The sequence below is a fragment of the Neomonachus schauinslandi genome, chromosome 4, assembly GCF_002201575.2.
Source record: "Neomonachus schauinslandi chromosome 4, ASM220157v2, whole genome shotgun sequence".
Lineage (NCBI taxonomy): Eukaryota > Metazoa > Chordata > Mammalia > Carnivora > Phocidae > Neomonachus > Neomonachus schauinslandi.
In genome coordinates this window covers 137,716,243-137,740,297 of record NC_058406.1, presented here as the reverse complement: position 1 = coordinate 137,740,297, position 24,055 = coordinate 137,716,243, and positions in this window count along the sequence as shown.

Below are 24,055 nucleotides of genomic sequence, written 5' to 3'. Positions count from 1 at the left end.
AGATCTATGAATTTATACTTTGTATTAAACTGGGAAATTTTAATCATTATTACTAGAATATCTGTTTCTTCAACTCCTTACTTCTGGAACTTCAATTAAACATATATTATACCACTCTATATTGTCTGATATATGTTTCTGTTTGTATTTATTAAGTCTTGTTTAATACTTGTACTTCATTTTAAATGCCTTTAAACTCAGTGATATTTTCTGCAGAATCTAATCTGTTAATTTCACTCAGTGTTTTTTGTCTTCTCTATAAGCTCCATTTACATTCTTTTAAAATTTCTTACACTATTTTCCTCATTAATGCTCCCTTTTCCAGTAAACATTTATATTACTTAGATATTGCACCTCCAATCCCACCACCCCACCAGTGCTTTAGAAATAAGATAATATATATAGCCAAATTCTTGGTGAAGAGTAGGATTTCATATCTGGGACCATATTATTTATATACACATGTATGTATATAGATTATAGATAGATGGATGATAGATAGATAGATGATAGATAGATAGATAGATAGATAGATATCCTAATATCTTATTTAAAGTTCTTATCTGCTAAATCCAGTATCTTACATTTCTGGGTCTGTTTATGTGAATAGTTCAACTCCTGCTTATAGGTAATAATTATCTGCTTCTCTCCATGCCTGATGATTTTAAAATTGGGTGTCAGAAATTGTGCATTTTATCTTCTTGGGTCCTGGATTTTGAGATATTTCATTAAAGGGCATTAAGTTTCGATCTGATGTGCAGTTAAACAACCCGTAGATTAGTTTCATCCTTTTGAGTTTTTCTTATAAGTCTTAGTATGGCCAATTCAGAGAAGGATTTATTCTGAGACTAGTTTAGCTTCACTAATAAGGTAATATCTTTGTGAGAAATGTATCCAGTGTTGTCTGAATTACAAGTTCTCTCCAAACTAGCTGATGAGAACACTCTTTCCAGCTATTTGTGAGCTCTAGGAATTATTTGAGCTAATGCTTTCCAGTGGTCTTTCCCTGCTCTCAGCTAGTTTCTTCTCAAGTACGTAGTGATCACTCAGGGACCCCTTCTTTCAGGCATCAGAGCCTTCCACTGCTTGCTACCCAATGTCTGAAAGCTAGTGTATATTTATTTTCTATCTTTTTATAATGGTGGGATAATTCATCTAGTAATTAACCATTTATGGGGGTTTAAATGAAGGTTTCTGAGTGAAATGGAGAGGTAAATTTTCAGAGGCAACTGATCAATTCTGACCTGTATTCATGAGTCTCTCATGCCAGTAAAATTTGTGCTGATCTGCTGTTGCCCTTCCCCCTCACAAGCAGTTTAGATATAGAAAATTTAAAATATATCTAATTTCTGTGATAAAAAGTAAGGAAAGGAGAACCTGGGTCACTCAGTCAGTTACGCATACAATTCTTGATTTTGGCTCAGGTCATGATCTCAGAGTCAGGAGATTAAGCCCTGAATTGGCTCTGCTCTCAGTGGGGTGTCTGCTTAAGATTCTTTCTCTCCCCTTTGCCTCTCCCCCTTCTCTAAAATAATAAATAAATCTTATAAAAAAGTTACTGGGGCACCTGGGTACCTCAGTGGGTTAAGCATCTGACTCTTGATTTTGGTTCAGATCATGATCTCAGAATCGTGAGATCGAGTCCCACCTCGGGCTCTGCACTCAGCATGGAGTCTGCTTGAGACCCTCTCTCTCCCCCCTTCTGCCCCTCCCCCCACTCTCTCTCTTTCTCTTTCTCTAAAATAATGAATAAATAAATCTCTGAGTAAAAGTTAGTAAGTAAAAGTTATCTCAAGCAATGCAGAACAAAAGCAGTTCTTTAGGGAAGGCAGTTTCTTTGGTATAGAGGAAATCAATGTTTATCTCAAGACAATGGAAGAGAAACAAAAAGCAAACTAAAATCACCTTTTTCCAATCTTCATTGTCCTTCCCACCACCTTCCCTTCCAGGCTGCATTCAGTCACCCAATACCATTTCAAATAAATCTTAGATTTCCTCACAGTATTTTATTATCTCTTTATTATATCCATGCCCACTCTTCTTCAACAGTTTATTTAAGATTGATTTTGGGGAAAAAGATGGCAGGAAATTAATGTGTGGAATGACAAAGACAACCTCAGCATTCTATTTTAACTCCATCCATCATCCAACATTGTAGATTCCTTTAAACCTGCTACCGCATTTTAACTTTATTTTCACAGTGGTTTGCAACCAAGAAGAAGTGATGGCTAAGCCTTCAAAAAAAAAAAAAAAGGCCTTTTATGTAGAGCATGACTCCTAGAAGATACACGGTGAGGTCTGAGCCTAGACAGGAGATACACTATGGACGCACTAGCATATGGCCATTAAAAATAGAATTTACCTTTAGGCATGAGTAGTCTTGGAAGGCATTGTTTGAGGAGGAATGACTGATTAGGTTGACATTTTGGACAGATGTCTCTGGATTGTATGAAAAATGATTTGAGGGGAGAAGAATTATATAAAAGAGATGAGTTACGTTGTTGAGTGGTAACATGGAATTAACTCAAAGAGACATGGGAGAGTGGATTTAATTTCTGAAAAAAAACATGTTTGATAAATTCTTCAGGATTTGCCAATGATCAAATGTGAAAAATAAAGTAGAGAGAAAAATAAAAATTGACTTTTGTGTTTTTAGTTTGGATATTAGGATAGATAAGGGAGCTATCATTTGAAATAGAGACTATAGTACTTTTTATTTGTTGAGTTGAAATATCTATGGGATATACAGATGGTATCTGAGCTTTGTGGTTTCAGGTGGAAATTCAGATATATTTTTAGTTCAGTTATAATTCCCAAAGGGTATATTTTGGTGATCTTGCTATCTCATCAGGTTATTATTACCTAATCTTATTCTCTTAAATTCAATATCCAATTTTTAAATGTTAAAAATAAGTAGAAGGAGATTAAATGTCATAATTCTGTATTAAATACAACCAAATAAGAGTATTTTGTATTTCTATAATGAAAAACTATTAAATATAGTCCAAGATGAAGCTAATTTAAATTTAATTATTTTCCATAGTAAGCATGAGAGAAGGAAGATTTTACTTTTCAGATATCTAGTGTAGACAATTATTTTTATTTATATGAGGAAATGTCTTGTTTTTCTGAGCATAAAGGAACTGCCATCCTGAAAAACTTGTAACACAGGTCAAGAAGCAACCTTACTCAGCCAAAACTTCCAATCTTCTCATCTATGAATCCCTTGAATGTGGCCCTTAAAATGAAAAAAATATATATATTACAAATATGTTAGTCTTTGATTCTGCTCCTTGACGTGTAAAATGGCCCCAAAAGCCAATGGGAAAAAAAATTAAAAACCTAGATAACCACATGTAGAAAATTGGGAGACAGTGTACTATGTTTTTTTTTTTTTTTTAAAGATTTTATTTATTTATTTGACAGAGAGAGAGATAACGAGAGCAGGAACACAAGCAGGGGGAGTGGGAGAGGGAGAAGCAGGCTTCCCGCGGAGCAGGGAGCCCGATGCGGGGCTCGATCCCAGGACCCCAGGATCATGACCTGAGCCGAAGGCAGACGCTTAACGACTGAGCCACCCAGGCGCCCGAGACAGTGTACTATGAAAACAATGGTGTTTACTCTATAATACATTAATACAGTTCCAAAGGTGAACTGTGCTATTGTAAGTTGAGCAAAGCACAACTCATTTTTTCTTTCTGCATGAGAAAATCTGGTGGCAAATAGCATAGCTACAAAGGGATAATGCTCTATTAAAAACATTTTCAAGATTCCTATCTCTTTAACTTCAGTCCTGACATGGCATACCCTTCAGAAGAGACCCTATTATGACTTTTCTAACATTGTGACATTACATCTTGCTTCCAGCTGTGTTGAATATTCCAAAAGAATATTTTTGGAGATAAGATATAATTAGTGGTGCCAGAAACTCTCTCTACATGTAGGTAGCATGGATTATAGCTGAAGAAAGGTGGGCCAATCATAGTTTAGTTGTGTCATTATGTAGGCCTCAGGGATATCACAAAACTGAGAATCTCATTGACAATTTAGTTAGAGGGCTTTGTTACGCTATAACAATGGAGTTTAAATTGGCCAGGACTGTGAATTGCACAAGACTGTTGAATCACAGATCTGTACTTCTGAAACAAATAATACATTATATGTTAAAAAAAAAAAAGGAGAAGATAGCAAGAGGGGAAGAATGAAGGGGGGGAAATCAGAGGGGGAGATGAACCATGAGAGACGATGGACTCTGAAAAACAAACTAAGGGTTCTAGAGGGGAGGGGGGTGGGAGAATGGGTTGGCCTGGTGTTGGGTATTAAGGAAGGCACGTTCTGCATGGAGCACTGGGTGTTATATGCAAATAATGAAACATGGAACACTACATCAAAAACTAATGATGTAATATATGATGATTAACATAACATAATAATAAAAAATATATAGTACAAAAAATAAATAAATTGGACAGGATAACATATACATGAGAAGTCTTTTTGGCTAAATGTTTAAGTTCCTTTAATCATAGAGTATGAGGGATAATTCTGGTATGTTTTGAAACTCAGAAAAATTTCTGGGAGAAAGATCACATTTTGCAATGTATTCTGAGGGCAAAAGCTACATGACCAAATTAATGAAACCAGACAAGGAATATTCCTATATATTCAGAGTGGAAAAAGTTTTTCTTACTTATTTCTGCCAATGAAGTAGCCTGGCAATGAAAGAGCATGTATTTTTTTGTTCTTACTATAAAATTATCTTAAAATACAGTGAATACATTTAAACTGCTTATCATCCACTTCTATTCCTTCAAACTCCCTTAAATTCTGCAAAAAAATCATTTGTATATTAATTCAAGAAAAATTTAAGCAATTTTGGAATATCCAGGTGTATTAAGTTATTAGAACAGGAGACATAAATTCTACTTTTATTTTACATCTTATTTTCTTAGGGTAGGAAATGCAACAGGCAGAAAACATTAATGGGGAAAATTGGAATTATCGTTATAAGGCTTGGTTTTAAGGGCCAACTCCACCATTTACTAGCTGTTTGTGTTCAACAACACAATTTCCCATAACTTGATTTTCATCATAGTATTGTGAAAACCAGCCAAGATTATGAAAGTGCTTTTCAATAACAACAAAATATAGAAATGTAATTACTATTAGCAAGCATTTTTCCAAGTGGCAAAGGAACATTAAATTTCCATTATATCTTTTTTCCTAAATTTCCTATTCATACCTAAATTTCCATTCCAACTTACAATGCTGTTTTTTGCCTTTCTTCTGTATTTGCATCTAGTGTGTTTTACTGATTACAAAAAATTAATATTAATTTGTAAAACATTGCTGCTTATTAAAAAAAACCTGGGGGGATTTTGTTACTACTATCACAGTTAGAAGCATTTTATTTCCTTTTTATTCCTTTCTCCCTATGATATAGAGCTTTCATTAGTTGGGTAAGTATTACTTTTATGAAATTCTACTAACACTGCTGGCATAATTTCTAGGCAAGAGATACTTATAAAGAATAATCCCTGTGTTATTCTTCTGCAATGCTCCCCCGCCCCCTGCCAAATAATGCAACGGTATAATGCAATGCAATAATAGCAAATTGCAAGATCTTTTATTCTAGTTCTTGTGAAAAGTAAATGAAATGTACTGAAAATATTCCCTGGAGATTATCCTGGTAGAATTTTTATATTTTTCCATTCTTTATCATATCTATATTATCCTTATAGGGAATGGCAGTAATAATAATAGCAGCCATTGTTTATTGAACACATACTATGTGTTCACACTCTTCTAAAGACTGTGTATATATTATCTCAATTAATACAAAAGATTACATGTTAGAGAAGGGGAAACTGAGGTTTAGAAAATTTCAATTGCCCAGAGTTATAAGCACTTAAGTGACAGGATTTTATCTGAGGTCAGTTCTAATTCCAGAATCCCTTGTACTTGTAAATACAGACTGGCTCATGTGAGACACATATCTTTGGTGGACCTGAAATATGGTTGGTGCAAGTTCATGAACATATAGACCAAACTGCAAGGGTACTAATGCTTTATCCATCAAATTGAGAAAGGCCAGGAATTAAAAAAAAAAAATGTGTTATTAACAAATTTACCTTGAGGGTGATATCTCAATATCTCTCAGAATGATACTCTATTAGTATTGTCTCTCCCATCTTTTTCTATCTTTAGAGTTTAGTATGGTCCTTGTCCTGGTGAGTATTCAATAAATGTTGACCAAATCGGAACTTGATGTGCTGGTTGCTCTCATTTCTGCTGTGAGAGAAATACGTAACGTGATGAAGTAGACAGCAGGACCATGTTAAATTGAATACGAAATATATAATGTGATGAAGTAGACAGGAGGACCATGTTAAATTGAATACCTATGAACTTGCAAGCACATTTTATACATCATTGCATTTAGTCTGCCTCAGTGAGGTGGCTATTTTGAACTTCACATTATATGATGAGTCATTTGCTTAAGTGAGCACATTTGGCCATTGAAGGAATCGGGATATGGATCCAGGTCTGTTTAATTACAACTCTAATAGTTTTCCAACTATTCTACACGAATTTGTAGGAGCTAAAGTATTTCTTTGCCTCACTGGCATGTTTTCGTCTCGGTGCAGTAGCCGATGGAAACTTCACAACCGTTCATTCTTTCAGGTGACTGACATTTTGAGGAAATATGGGAGGGCGGTATCCTTGCTGCACATACAGTGGTCTCTCCCTACAGTGTACTTTTTTCTTACTTTTGCTAATATGGAGGACTTTCATTTGTAGATATAGCCAAGTCAGCTTTCCAACTTGAAGGTCAGAAAACCAGACTTGTGTTTTAGAAATGTGTCTATGACTTTGCCTTGCTGCTGAGGCATGATAAACTTTCACAAAATCACGAAAAATTATTATTATTATTTTTTACCCAGTTCAGTAAAAATAAGTGAAATAGTAAGGGGTTTTGATTAAATTTTATGAAAAGTTTTCCACAATTATTTGACTCATGCTTAGTAATATTTCCCCTTTTTTCCCCTCTTTTTTGCTCAGAAGTCACATTTCAATGAAACATTCAGAATGTTTAATTAGAAAAACAAACTGTTTTCATAGAAGTGAAAAATCTATGGCATATTTTCTCTTGGGATGTAAAATTTAAATTATCCTGCTGAGGTATGTGATTTTTGGTCTTTTATAATAAGCAGGTTATGTGCCCAAAAGAAAAGAGCAAAAATCCCTGAAGATTGACCTTGGTTTGGAAAGTTTTTTGAATATACAAAGTATCATGCTCTACCATGTAATTTTATGGAAATTTGATACCAGGCCTTATTTAATTTATACACTAAGTTATGATAACTCTAGGCTTTCTAGTCTGATTTATGCTGGAGGAACTGTGGGAAAAGAGGACATTATTTTGTGGTCATGCTCAGTAATTGCTACATGCTGTAAAGATTGTGCTATGGTAAATTGAAATAATTACAAAGTTATCTATACAATATGACATGCTTTTTTTTTCTCCTGGGATGGTGCACCAGACCAGAAATTCTAAAATTTCACTTAAGCTGATAGTATCCCTCCAATTAATTGTGAAATATATTATCACCAGACAAGAGAGAACACCAAAAGTGCAGTGAAGTAACTATGTACTAGATTTGTGAAGCATATGAGAGATGAGAAAAGACTCACCTTGGCTGACCCAGGAAAGTGTGATAGCTATTAGGATATATGGGAACCTGTCATTCTTTATCTTATATTAACTAATATGTAATATATGTGTCTCTGGAGAAACTTCACACAAGAACAGTAAAATTACCAGACACTTTGTCAAATCTAGCATAGGAAAGGTTGTAAAAAATGATTGTTTTAAAGATTTTGTCTATCTTTTTTTTATTTTTATTTCTTTACATGTGTTTGCTATTACCTATATCTGCATCATTGATTATTTAATTGATGAACACATTCATTTTCCAAATGTTTTTTGATATTTTATAAGTCAAAATATGTTACACAAATTTGCCTATTCTTGATGAGTATGAATGGTGTAAATGTCTATATTTAAAGAAATATTTTCCTGAAATCAAGCTAAACCCAATAGCCAAAATAGGTATTTAGAAGCAGTTTAGGAAGAACTTCCCAAATAAATATATTAGCATATAGATTGCATATTTATTATGTGCATATATATATCGAAAGAAAATCTGTTTATGCTGTCCATATCATTCCTCTGTTCCAATGACCATATATGGCATTTAGCATAAGATTTATAATTATTATTAAGGCTTACAATGCCTGTCTCTAATCACACCTCCTTCCTTTCTTCTCAATTTCTAAGATTCCTCCAATATGATCTTCTTTCTAATGGGTGAATGTACCAATATATTTCCTTCCATAATATCTTTGGTCTTGCTGTTCTCTGCTTGGAGATCACCACTCCCCAAATTTTTATGATGTGTCCTTCCTGTCATTCAATTGTCAGTTGATCTACCACTTGCTAAGACACACCCAGCTTAAATTTGCCTCCCGTCATCCATGACATTTTATTTATTTATTTATTTTTAAAGATTTTATTTATTTATTTGACAGAGAGAGACACAGCGAGAGGGAACACAAGCAGGGGGAGAAGCAAGCTTCCTGCCGAGCACGGAGCCCAACGTGGGGCTCAATCCCAGAACCCTGGGATCATGACCCGAGCTGAAGGCAGACACCCAACAACTGAGCCACTCAGGCGCCCATCCATGACATTTTAAAAATAATTACCATTATATACTACTCATAGTACTTATCACTATCTTAAATCCTCACTTTTGTTTTGGTCTTGGATATACAATTAGACTTGGCTACACAAACACAAAGCATGAAATACTCATGTCAGTAATCATTAATGGATACTAAACTGTGTAGGTGAAATTTTAATAAGATACAAGAGAATTGTGGAGACTCAATCTGTCCCCTCACAAATTAATTATTGATCTCAAAGAGAAATAATAACTTCACAGAGAAGTCTGGCAGAAATTACTTTAGCCAATAGATAAAACGTATCATCACCAGTAATAGAATCAACTGGCATTATGATCTTCTTGATATGATGCACTAAGAAGGATCAAATACGATTTTGATGTTGCTTTAGCCAGAAATATATAACCTAAGTCTGATAATGAAGAAACTCAAGACATACCCACAAAATATTTTGAGGGACATTCCACAAAATTGGGTTCTATAAGCTCTAAAAACTATAAGGTCTTGAAATACAAAGAAGACTGAAGAACCATTCTATAAGACAACCGAGAGAATGGGAGAAGATATTTGCAAATGACATATCAGATAAAGGGCTAGTATCCAAAATCTATAAAGAACTTATCAAACTCAACACCCAAAGAACAAATGATCCAATCAAGAAATGGGCAGAAGACATGAACAGACATTTTTCCAAAGAAGACATCCTAATGGCCAACAGACACATGAAAAAGTGCTCAACATCGCTCGGCATCAGGGAAATCCAAATCAAAACCTCAATGAAATACCACCTCACACCAGTCAGAATGGCTAAAATGAACCAGTCAGGAAATGACAGATGTTGGTGGGGATGCAGAGAAAGGGGAACCCTCCTACACTGTTGGTGGGAATGCAAGCTGGTGCAGTCACTCTGGAAAACAGTATGGAGGTTCCTCAAAAAGTTGAAAATAGAGCTACCATATGACCCAGCAATTGCACTACTGGGTATTTACCCCAAAGATACAAAGGGATCCAAAGGGGTACGTGCACCCCAATGTTTATAGCAGCAACGTCCACAATAGCCAAACTATGGAAAGAGCCAAGATGTCCATTGACAGATGAATGGATAAAGAAGATGTGGTATATATATACAATGGAATATTATGCACCATCAAAAGGAATGAGTTCTTGCCATTTGCAACGACGTGGATGGAACTGGAGGGTATTATGTTGAGTGAAATAAGTCAAACAGAGAAAGACATGTATCATATGATCTCACTGATATGAGGAATTCTTAATTGCAGGAAACAAACTGAGGGTTGCTGGAGTGGGGGGTGGGGTGGGAGGGATGGGGTGACTGGGTGATAGACACTGGGGAGGGTATGTGCTCTGGTAAGCGCTGTGAATTGTGCAAGACTGTTGAATCTCAGATCTATACCTCTGAAACAAATAATGCAATATATGTTAAGAAAAAAAAAAAGAAGAAGAAGGTAGCGGGAGGGGAAGAATGAAGCGGGGGAAATCGGAGGGGTAGACGAACCATGAGAGACAATGGACTCTGAAAAACAAACTGAGGGTTCTAGAGGGGATGGGGGTGGGAGGATGGGTTAGCCGGGTGGTGGGTATTGAGGAGGGCATATTCTGCATGGAGCACTGGGTGTTATGCACAAACAATGAATCATGGAACACTTCATCTAAAACTAATGATGTAATGTATGGGGATTAACATAAGAATAAAAAAAAAAAGAATTCAGATCAGAAATGGAACAGGGTGAAAAAAGATGCCAAAGTATCTTTACTGAACATTTTTTGCATCTAGACAAAGGGAAAGTGTCTCAAGCTCACTGAAGCCAACCATCCAGCAGAGGTTGGGAAGGGGGGTCTGGGAAAGTTTTGAGAAAGGGTGTTGGGTGGTTTAAGAGGTAGTAAAGCAAACAGAGGCAAATTCTACTGTAGCAGTGAAAGGACAGGTCACTTTTGGTCTCAGAGCTACTGAAGAATCCTTAGGATAGAGGTGCCGACTCCAGATTAGTTAACATTTGTAATGAGGACAATTAATCAGACAGTAATAGGCATTAGATTGACATGGATCAGTTCCCACAAATGTAGAGCAACGACCAACTTCATAAATCAGAATGGAAATTATCTACATGAGCTGCCAAAGAGATTTAAAAAAAAACATGTTTATAACTTCTTATTGTGACAAAAAATGTATGCTGATATTTCTATTACAACATATTTAAATTTACTTTTTATTTAAAATATGTTAGGTTTCAATGAACAGACTGTTAATTCCCATAAGGCAGAGAGGGAGGTTTCTGCTTCTTTTAGAATCTTTCACAGTGTTTTGAATTTTCCTCCTCTAACCTCCTTTCCTCCTCTAACCTGTTGTCCATATGGCACAATAGAATAATTCTTTTAACACATGAATGTCTCATTCCACACTCTCTCTCTGATTTCTGATTTCGTGTATAATGATCTACACTTCCAATTATGACCTGGAGGTAGGGCAACCATATAATTTATCGTTTGGACCAGGGCACTTTTAAGAACGAACAAAGAAGCCATTGAAAATTGTGAAGGCATAACATAATTAATGGATGTCTTAGGGAAATTGAATGTGCGTCCTTTCCAACCTCATATACTGACAACCTCTAGCCCTCTGTCTATCCACAACCCTTACCTAGTAGCTGGCATGTTGTAGGCATGTTGTTGATAAACAGCTGTTGAATGTATGAGTGAATGAGTAAATATATTGTAAGTTTATGTTGAGTGACTCTGGAATCCAATTTTCCAGTAATGTTGCTTAAGTTATTTTTAGTTCTTCCTAGGTCATTTATTTTTATTTTTTTAAAGCTTTTATCTATTTATTTGACAGAGACAGAGATAGCAAGAGCAGGAACACAAACAGGGGGAGTGGGAAAGGGAGCCCGATGCAGGGCTCGATCCCAGGACCCTGAGTTCATGACCTGAGCCAAAGGCAGACACTTAACGACTGAGCCACCCAGGCGCCCCTTCCTCGGTCATTTAAATTTATGTTTATATTTTCCCTCCTGACTTATATTTATCATTTATCTATGTGCATATTAGTTTCTCTTTTTGTTGTTTTTATTTAAATTCTAGTTAGTCAAAATATAGTGTAGTCTTGGTTTCAGAAGTAAACTTCAGTGATTCATCACTTACATATAACACCCAGTGCTTATCACAAATGCCCTCCTAGATTCCAGAGCTGCCAAGTGCCATGAACTGAGTGGCTTGAACAATGGAAATGTATTATCTCACAGTTCAGAAGTCAGAAATCAAGTTGTCAGCAGAATTGGTTGCTTTGGAAAACTGAGGAAGGATCTGTTCCATGCCTCTCCCTAGCTTCCGGTGATATGCTGGCACTCTTTGGCACTCGCTGGCTTGTAGCAACATCACCCCAATTCCTGCCTTCCTCCTCACATGCCCTTCTCCCTGTTTAGTCATCTGCCTCTGTGCCTAAATTTCCCCTTTCTATAAGAACACAGTCAGTCGTACTGGTTTAAGGCCCACCCTGATGACCTGAACCCTTAACCATTAACCTGATGATCTGAAAAGACCCTATTTTCATGCAGGGCATACTCACAAGGACTAGGGGTTAGGACTTCAACATCTTTTGTGGGGACACAATTCAAACCATAAAATTATGCATATAATTAGAAGATTTTTTAAATTTTAAAACTAGTTAATCTTGGGGGGCCTGGGTGCCCCAAATTAGGTTAAGCATCTGCCTTCAGCTCAGGTCATGATCCCAGGGTCTTGGGATAGAGCCCTGCATCAGGTTCCCTGCTTAGGGGGGAGCCTGCTTCTCCCTCCCCCTCTGCTGCACCCCCTGCATGTGCTCTCTCTCTCTCTCTCTCACTCTCTTTCTCTCAAATAAATAAATAAAATCTAAAAAAAAAATAATTAAATAAAAATAAAAATAGTTAATCTTGATTATAAGAACCTTTGGGGTCAAGACAAGGTTTATGACATGCTATTTTGCACCTGAATCTTTCATTTGCAAGCCACAGATAGCAAAATAAGACTATATTTATTTTAAATAAATATGTATGCATCTGTGTATGTGTACTTGGAGTGTATTTATTTTGAGTTAGGGAACCCGAGTACTAAAATTAACTTCAAGTAGAGCTCAATCTAGAAACTGTTGATCTGTAGCAGTTGACACAGAAGTGAAACACAGCTCCTTCCTTATTTAAGGCAGAATATCCTGTGGTCCTAAATCTTTTGAGGCAGCTATTGCTTACCTCTTTATTAGGCGATTTCCTGTATGTTCCCCTTTTCAACATGAGTTGTGGATTTGTGTGTGTGTGTGTGCACTTTAGTAAGATGCTTCCTGAATTATCTTTAATTATGGCAAAAGGATACCACCAAATTCTGAAATTAGACAACAGGTTCTGAAGGAGAAATTGGGAAAATAAGATAGTACAAGCATTCCTTGGGCTGCATATCTCCATGTAGGCTGGTCAAAGAAAGACACAGTTTTTATGTTTGTCCTCTGTGTGTGTTTTCATGTGATTATGCTGGGGGTCAGGAAGTGGGGTGGAATCTGATGGTGCATGTGGATTCCTGGAGTGTGAGATGGTACAGAAGAAGGAAATAAGTTAATAAGAAAAGGGAAACAAAGGGTAAGGAGTGCTTACACCAAACTTCACTGGATTGACTCCACTGAAGATTTTGCCCTGAAGTGTCTGTCCCGGGCGGCGTTATATACTACCCCGTGCAGTCAGATCATGCATATCAGCCCTGATTTGAAAGATTTACAAAGACTGTGGCTGGTTATATTCCAAAACACATTTTTCCCCTCCAAGTTTATTTTATGTTTGTCTACTCTTTAGCAAATTATCTGAGGCTAAGGATGCTTCCCTCTCTCTCTCTCCTCTCTTTTTTTCTTTCTCTTTCTCTCTCTTTTCTCCCCCAACTGCCTCACCCCCATTACAGCTGGGCATTACCTTACAAAAAATAGTGGCTGGCAATTGCTTTTAAAATTACATTCATTAATCAGTGTGAGCTTTCTTAAAGAAGAATTTAAATCTCAGAAACTCCTTAAAATTAAATTTTTATGTCACCATATTTAGTTGTTTGCTTAAAAATTACTAACAACTTAATTAAATGCCAAACACACACACACACACACACACACACACACAGACTCCCAAGCATTGGTGTGCTGGAAGCAGCTTATATTGTTATTAGAGCCGGAGCTGTTCGTCAAATTTTCAGATACTTTGTGGGACAGTTGTTAAACACAGCTGTTATAAAATTTACATAAAATAAGTTATATTTAAAGCAGTGATGATAAATACTCAAAACTCATCACTTTACAATTATTTTCCACTTATTGCTCATAGGTGTTATCATAGCTCTTGAAGTCCTTACCTGTGATGTTCATTAAGGAAGTTGCATGATGCTCCACAGGAAGTATCAGGAGACCGTGCACTGGTGGTGGATGAGGATGGGATGACCGAGGGTAGGCTTAGGGGGGAATGATTTGTTTGGGATTTTGTTGTTTGTTTTAAATAGACTGTGTTTTTTATATTTACAAAATATATTAGAAGAGAGTACAGAGAGTTCTTATATACCCAGGTACCACTTTTCCCTATTAGTAACATTTTACATTAATACCTTACATTTGTTACAATTAATGAGGGAACATGGATACATCATTACTAACCAAGCTCTGTTGTGTCTTTAAATCTCTATAATTTTTACCTAATATGCTTTTTCTGTTTCAGGATCCCACCCAGGATACTGTATTATGTTCAGTAGTCATGTCTCCTTGGGCCTCTTTTTTCTGTGACATTTTCTCAGACTTTTTTCTTTATGACCTTGACAGCTCCAAGGTGTACTGATCAGTTATTCTGTAGGATGTTCCCTCATTGGATTTTTTCAAATACTTTTTTTAAAGATTTTTTTATTTATTCATTTGAGACACAGAGATACAGAGAGAGAGAGAGAGAGAGAGAGAGAACACGAGCAAGGGGAGAGGCAGAGGCAGAGGCAGAGGGAGAAGCAGGTTCCCTGCTGAGCTGGGAGATTGATGTGGAGCTTGGTCCCAGGTCCCTGGGATCATGACCCAAGCCGAAGGCAAACACTCAACCATCTGAGCCATCCAGGTGCCCCTCAAATGCTTTTGTTAAGACATGACTGAGGTTATGAGTTGGGAGAACACAAGAGTCAAGTATCGCTTTCAACACCTCATATCAAGGGTACATATTATCCACAGATTACCAACACTGTCTCAGTGAGGCAGTGTTTGTCAGATTCTCCACTGTGAAGTTACTCCTTTTTATCCCTTTGTATGGTGTTATTCTCTGAAAAGAAGTTGCTATGCACAGCCCATGTCTAAGAGGTGGGAGTTGTGTTCCTGTTTAGTGCAGATTTTCTACATTCATTATTTGGAATTTTTCTGGACGGTACAATTGTCTTCTCTCCATATTTATTTGTTTGTTTATTTATATCAATATGAGCTCATTGATATTTATTTATTTTAGCTTTTGAGTTATAACCCAGTATTATTTCTTTTGTATTGCTGCTCAAGGTGTTATGGCTTTGGCCATTAGGAACGCTTTCAGTTGGCTCCTGTGTGCCTTTGACATACCCTCATCAAAGTGTGTGTGTGTGTGTTGTGTGTGTGTGTGCGAGCGCTGAGCATTCTGTAGTTTCTGACACCACGAGATGTTCCAGGCTTATCTTGTGCGTTGCTTGCCCTAACACTAGAATTGGCCATTTCTCCTTTTATTAGTTCTTTTTATTGGAGAATGGTGTTAGAAACCAAAAAATTCATGTTAGATGTGCTTAGCTATTGAGCCATTGTGTCTTTTAGGGTCTCTCAACTGAAAGAGAAAAAATATAGCTGTATTTATACTAGCCTGTATATATACACCTATCCATATTTCTAATTAAGTCATCTGTATCTGTATTAAGCTAAACATGAGTTCACACTGTTTCCAAATCTAACCAATTATCGCATGGATCATTTTAGCCTCATTCACTTGCTGAAATGACTTATATTGTAGTTCAGATCCAAAATAAGTTTTGATTCTTTTTTCTAAATGAGGTTTAAAGTACTTAACCATGGTGAAAATGGTTCAGTTGCTGAAAGTGACTAGAGTGGTTAAAGTAAAAGACAGAGTATCACAAATGTGAATTTTTTTCTTTACAAGTGCATAAAAAGAGGCTAAAAAATTACTCATCAGATCACATTAAGTGCCTAAAATAATATGCTAATAACCTTAGAAATGTGAGGGCAGGCAGTTTAGGCCAGAACATGATAGAACATTTGAATTAGAATACCAGAATCTCAGATTTAAGTGAATCCAGACTTGAACACCATCTCCATTTCTCAAATAAACATTTTTTTTTATTACACCATTTAGGAAACTGGTATCAGACCACACAGAAAACCTGTCAATAATGGATACTAATATATAAATTATTATGTGTGTATAAATATATATAAAATATGTGTGTTTGTATGTGTTTATGTATGTGTCTTTTCAAAGAATGTGTCTATTTCAATAATTCTTAATATTATTTTATAATTTTTATAAATATTATAATTACTAATTATTAAGCCATCTCTGTTATAATAATATAGGAATACATAGTTTTTATCTATTACAGTATTTTGACTATCAGAATAAAAAAGGTCAAATAAGGACCCTAGAGAACCCTAGATTAGAGAGGATTATTTCTGCCCATATGTGCTACATTCTTTTTTTTTTTTAAAGGTTTTATTTATTTATCTGAGAGAGAGAATGGGAGACAGAGAGCATGAGAGGGGAAGGTTCAGTGGGAGAAGCAGACTCCCTGCTGAGCAGGGAGCCTGATGCGGGACTCGATCCCGGGACTCCAGGATCATGACCTGAGCCGAAGGCAGTCGCTTAACCAACTGAGCCACCCAGGCGCCCTGTGCTACATTCTTAATAAGCAGGATTTACAATGGGGAAGTAAAATGTTTGGACTTGAAATTAAGAATTTAATTGCATTAACACTTTAGTTCCTCTGGGCTATGGAGATTATTCCAATATGTAAAATATCAGCAACATCTGCAGAACGAGCTTTCCCCATGTATGGCTCAGGGTATTAGGGGATCATTGAGTTGGCTTGTCTAAACAAAAGCAAACAAGGAAAAATTAACAGCCTTGTTTATTTTTATTTAGGCATTCACTGAAATAAGAAAATTTGTCTATAAAAAGGAACTAAGTAATAAAATGCTAAGTGATGGTAAGCAGCTTATATTTGTAAAGACAAACTATTAATTTTTCATTAAATAATGCATATAATTAAATAGAAAATTGGTTGTCCTGATTATGACATAAATAATATAATTAATCAAGAATTTTTAACTGAATTTCGTCTAAATTATTTGGATTTATGAAAGTCAAGCTAAAATGGAAAATTATGCCCGTCATAAGATCTGATCTTCCATATTACTATATCAAAATTTTGTATAGAGTATAGATTATATTACCAGATTATTGAATCACTACCTCTTTTAAATTTTCAAACCTATTTCATATTCACACACATACATACACACACGCATACAATCCTACATTGTTTAGGGGAATGATATATGATGACATTGCCTGCATTCAGCCTAAGGACAACAGTATGGAGAAAATAAGAAATTGCATACAGAACAAAAAATTGGCAAATTGAAATATTTTGTTGTGTCTTTATGCATCCCAGAATGAATAAGTGGCTCTATAGTGGGTCTCCACTTTTAATACATATAGGCTTCATGTGCAAAAAGAGAGAAGCTGCCTACCTTCAATGTATCATCACCTTCATATCCATTGCTCTTGCATAGCATCATACTTCCTGTGGAGCACCATAAAATTTCCTTAAGAAAAAAATTCTGGGAAATGCCTCAGAACTTTTTCTGAATTAAACATTTCAGATAAGGCTGAGGGTAGGGGCAGGGAGGTGAAATGGCTTAAGGTGGTTGAAAGGTACAAACTTCTAGTTATAAAATACAAAAGTCATGGAGATGTAATGTACAACAATGGGAACTGTATTGCATACTTGAAAGCTGCTAAGAGAGTAGGTCTTAAAAGTTCTCATCACAAGAAAAAAAATTCTGTAACTATGTGTGGTAATGGATGTTAACTAGACTTACTGCAGTGATCATGTTGCAATATACACATATATAAAATCATGTTGTACACCTGAAATTGATATAATGTTGTCTGTCAATTATATCTCAGTTTTTAAAATTTCACATTTAAAACTGGGAGAATTTTATTTAGACTCTAGAAGACAAAATATAGTAAAGGAGAAGAAAGCAAAAATTATAAGGGTACCTGGGTGGGTGTGGTTGGTTAACATCCAACTCTTAGTTTCAGCTCAGGTCATGATCTCATGAGATCAAGCCCCACATCAGGCTCCATGCCCAGCACAGAATCTACTTGAGATTCTCTCCCTCTCCTTCTGACCCTCCTCCCACTTGTGCAAGCTCTCTCTCTCTCTAAAATAAATACATAAATCTTTAAAAAAAGTAAAGCCTTTAAGAAAGCAAAAATTATAGCTTTTTAGTGACCATAACTATGGTATCTGAAAAAAATAACTATTGTGATAGTTTCTTATCTGGAATTTCAAATTGTTTTCTGTATCTGTTTAATTTAAAATCTTCTCCTCTCTGGTAAATCAGAGCTACAGATATGTTTAAGATGAGACCCACAACCAGTAGTGAGTATAATTCTTGACTGTATCCAATATAAATGGGATGTTAGATCTCTTAAAAGTGTCAATTTTTGTTGTGTTTATTTTTAATTGCCCCACCATAATTATGCATTGTAACATAAGCCACACGAGTCCTTTGCCAAGTAAGAAGCTAAACACCCACACACCATTATCAATACTATATTTATGTATTTGCGGTATTTTCATTTTGTCTTTTATGAAAGAGAATCTCAAAGTTTCCAAAATCTACTCAGCATTGATTCTAGATCTGGTCTTTGATCCTATAGTTTTGTCCTTGCATTGGTATTCTTTGTCTTAACCGCTCACCATTTCTCTATGACCAGCTGCTTATACAGACTTTCTGTGTTGATGCTTAGCGTTAATACCCATGTTTCATTGATGCTGCTTACAACCTTGGTCTGTGCTCTCAAGTGGCATTTGGGACATTTGGGACACAGGTGTCAATCTCATACATTTGTTATGATCCTTTTTCTAAAACTTCTAGAAGAGCTGAGCTCCTGTTCATGGTTCTTTTCAAATTCTTAGGCCTGGGTTAATCAGGGAGAAAAAGAAAGCAATTAATCTTATTGATGGATTTTAATAGCAAATGGAGTAAAACAAATTAATTTACTCATTTAATAAAGCATATTTTAGAAATTGTTATAATTTCTCACCTAAAAATGTGGAACTAAAAGTAAACTCCTATGAGCAAATAGATTACCATGCTTTCATGGATTCCTGTTCTGACATATATTTAATGTCATGGAAGACTTTGGCTCAGACTGTGCTTTAATTCTTTTAATCACAATGAACAGAAATTTTAAGATGCCAAAAAACAGAAACTGATTCCTTATTCAATGAAATGTGGAAGCCATACTTAAATTTTGTCCATATTGAATATTGCCTTACTTCCCTCACTTAAAAAAATTTTTTGAAGTGTTGATGTTGTCCTGATCACCAACCTAACAATGTTCATTCATGGTTGGTATAAGAGCTGGAATCTAGGCATGCTCTACCAGTTGAATCTTCAAAGAATTGGAAGTAGTGCCCTAAATGTTTAGTGTTTTTACTTGGCCTGCTGGGATCCTTCCAGAGCTAAGTCTCATTAGTCCTTGCTCAGGCAGACAGATTTTAATGATATTTAACAAAAGGTTGGAAAGAAGAGGCTACCTAAGCAAAGACAAGGCTTTTGTATACATTTACAATTCTCTCCAAATGCAAAATATATTAGATAATAATTTTGCAAGATGAATTGCAGGCTGATTTACCAAGATAGTCAAAAATGTATCAAGACTCTTGGTTCCTGTAAGTAGTAACAATTTTCATATGTGGGCTAACATGGGATTCACCTCCCCATGATAATTCTTTCGAGGAATAAAATAATTAAAATGAAATGATCATTCTAAATATCTTTATTCAGTCACTAGTATATTACTACATCCACATCTCCATTAAATCATATGTAATTCCACTATTAAGAGGAGACGTAATAAATGAAGAAAGGAAATATGCAAATCCTATATTAGAGGCTTAGTGAAACAGTAAAAGAACATGCCTTGGCCCTAACTAGCTTCTATTTAAGTGAGATGAGGAGAATCTCTGTCCTTGCATCACCAAATGCCAGCCATTATGTATTATGAGGAAGGACATAGAATATTGCAGTTCTATAAAAAGGAGGTTAGCAGAAGGAAAACTGGATCTCTATCATGGAGAATCAGGGAGAGTTTGGGCGGTTTAGGGGAGATGAATATATGACAGACCATCCAGGGGACATCACTAAGAAATATGAATAGAATGAGGATAAAGTCTGGCGCCTGGGTGGCTCAGTTGGTTAAGCGACTGCCTTCGGCTCAGGTCATGATCCTGGAGTCCCGGGATCGAGTCCCACATCGGGCTCCCTGCTCGGCAGGGAGTCTGCTTCTCCCTCTGACCCTCCTCCCTCTCATGCTCTCTGTCTCTCATTCTCTCTCTCGCAAATAAATAAATAAAATCTTAAAAAAATGATTTAAAAAAAAAAGAATGAGGATAAAGTCAATAATGACAGAGGAGACGAATTTTGCAGAACTTAGTAGTAGGCCATACTCTCCATTTATAAAGCCTGATTCAGTTTTGTGCATCCGATTGTTCCGCTGGTTCTCATAACACACTTCAGAAGTGCTGTCCTTGGGTTCCCAGATCTGTTTTATTTACTGCATGTTAGTGATGATATCCCAACCCTCCCTCCAGATTGCAAAGGATGGATTGCCAAACAGATGGTGACAGTTTGGGGAGATCATCACATTCTAGGGCAATTGTAGAAGTTAATTTTAAAATTTTAAAATTCTCAAAGCTAAAATTTCACAGTCAAAATGAAGAAATATTTTATAGAATATGTAATTCAGTAGAGTTTATTTATTCATAAAAGAATTAAGGCCAAAAGAAGTTAAATGATTACCAATCTAAGAAGAGAGAGACTGGCACTGAGGTTCTAGAACTACATCGCTATGTACTTCTCATTATTGGGACAAAATGGATGAAAGTTAAAACTTAAATTTTTAGTCAGCTAGTATCTATTAATTGAATTAGAATTGAGCAAGCTTTTTCTGCAAAGGGCCAGATAATAAATCTTTTAGACTTTGTGGACCATAAGATGTCTGTTGCAAGTACTTAATTCTGTGTTGTAGCATAAAAGCAATAACAGACAAAAGATAAACAAATTAGCATGGCTCTTTTTCTGTAAAAATTACGAACGCAGACCATGGTCCATATTTCCATATATGGCCCAAAGGGTGCTATATTTGTCATTACTGGACTCATTTTGTTGTTATATATATAATTTTTTAACAGATTGCTTGAGTGACCAAATGATTTTGAAGTTTAATGCTGCCTAAGAGCAGCTGAAGAAGGTCAAAGTCACTGAATATTTTGTGTTCTCAAGTTAATTATATTTATACAATCAGAATTTCTACTTGCCTCATATATTGTTAAGACCTTTCTCTTTCTTTGAGCAGTTGGCATCTGACCAACTAACTACGAAATAGATTATGGAATCATATGTACCTAAAGATACTCTTTATGACAGCAACTCAGTAACTTACTTGAAATGAAGTATGAAGTGATTAATAAGTTGATGTTCACTTTATAGACCCAACCACCAGAATGTGAATATATGGTGTATCAGAAATATTGGAATATATATGTACCTGAATATCACACTCTTAAAAATCAATCCTATGAAAACAAGGAATAGCTGAATTAAATTAGACTTGGTACCTGCTGGTGTAACAATCTGTGCCCATTATCTCAGCTCATTAGAGCTTGGTGTTAATGAGGCCAAGGTCAGGGGTTCATTCCCCATATGAGACAGCAAGATTCATGCAAAGACAGCCATTCTGTTCTGTGAATTTACACTGTGCACCTTATTCTCCCCGTACGTTTCATGAATAATTACAACTGGCCATAAGCAGAACAAGGAAATGAATATCTAGAGCACACTTCATCATCACTTGTAATGGAAAGGCTATTCAAACACATCTTTCTGAAGGAAACTAGATCATCTTCACACATAAAGGAGCATTATATTAGGTATACTTAATAATAGATACAGAATGTATAGTTCATTAATTTGATCTGATGATTTATTCTATTTCAATGTCAATCACATTTATCTGTGCACTTATTTGTCAAATATTATGCCATATTCCGGGAAGATAAAAATCAGTAAGACTTCAATAACCTGACAGTGGGTATAACACAAGATATGAGCAAGTGTATTTTGGTGTTTTATTAATGAGCAGGCCTGTTGGAAATACGGATGTTATTTAAGTACTTTTAGATGATATTTGACCAAGGAATGCCAGGAATTCACAAATCCTCTCTTGCCAATCAACATTTCTCCTAAAATGTTTTTTTAAGAGAGATGTAAAGATAAGCCATACTGGCAGAGAACATCATTTTATTATATTATTAAGGAGATTTAGGCTTCCGTATAAAGCAATATGGAAACACAGCAAACTCAGATAATTTTGGCTGGATTATATTGGTAAAGCAATGAAGGACCTCTTATACCTTCCCCACATTTCTACCAAAAGACTTAAATTCAAGGGTAACCATAAATCTTTGCACACTCCTATCTCCTATCTGTTGAATCTGAGGTGGTCTAAACAGGGCAGTATTGATTGGTGTGCTTTCCTGTCATGTTTTAAGCAAGTACCAGATCAGTTTACCTTTCTAGTTGTTAGGGTTGGAGAGAAAAGAGAGAGAGAGCCAAACCTGTTAATCACCATTTAACCAGCAGACAGTATAAGAGCAAAGCAGGCTCAGTTAGTAACAATTTGGTTAAGTAAATTAAAATTACCTTCTTCTTAAAGATCTGAGGAGTACAATTCTCTATCAATTTTCATCAATTCACATTTTGGCCTCACTATGTATTCTTTGTGTCACCATAGACAAGTTACCTACCACATGGAACTTTGGGAGCCTCAGATACATTATAGAAATGAGAATAGGCACCAGATCGCCGGGTACTGAGTACGTAAGAGTCCATTAGTTCATTTTCCTTCATAACAGCAAATGAAACATTTTTGGTTTCAGAAATTAAAAGTAGGAGATAAGGCTGGTGAGAGGGAATCCCACAATGAATAGGTGACGTTTGATCTAGATCATGATAGGTTTTACCAGATGGCAAGGCTGTTCTGTAAGGTAAATAAAAGCATAAGCAAAGGCACAGGGGTAATGTGCGTGAGGTGTTTGGGGAACATCAAGGAACTTAAATTAAGTCATGAAATGCTGAGGTGGAATAAACATTGAAATTGAACATAGAAATCCAAAGATAGAGAAAAGATCTTGCTCAAATTTAGGCTTTCAATAGGAAGCCTGCCATCCATAGTTCTACAGTGTTTCTTAATGTCTAATTGTGCTTTAAGTGATGATTAATTATCTAATGTCAAATTCGAAACAAGAAAGTATTTGCAACACATCTGAAAAGGGGTCTACAATTATGAATGATTATGAATTTTGCTTAAAATAAATAATCAAATCATTAAATAAGCTTTTATATACTGTAGGAATAGGTCAGACTGTGGCTTCAGACCACGGCTTCTCAGACCGTTAGAAAGCTTCATTTTCTTTTATATGTGTCTATTTTCGTTAACATAAAAATATGGTTTGGTCGTGGCAACAGGGAATACTTTCAAATGTAACATAAATTATGAAAAATGACTTCTAGAGGCTTTACTGCTATCGCACCCAATACTGAACTGGTACAATTCCATTTTCTCTACATATTGCTACAATCTGTGTTTCAAAGTCCTGGAAAAGAATGTTTAAGGAGAGTAGGTAATCAATACAGTGCCACAGTATTATCAAGACTTCGGATGAAAAGGTAGAAAGGCACAAGGCAGAGAAAGTTGCGGCTTTATCTCATTGTCTATGTCCTGGAAACCATCTCCAGAGAGGAAATTTGCATTGAAGCCGCTGAAGGAGAGTCTTTTTTTCTTACAATGTAGCTTAAATCTCAGGAAAAAACAAAGCCTTTAAAAAGACATCTGAAAACATGGTTCATGTTATAGTGATTTCCTTTAATATAATTTTTTAAAATTATTGATTTTTGAGTTGTTACTTAGACTCTTTTTCACTTGCATGA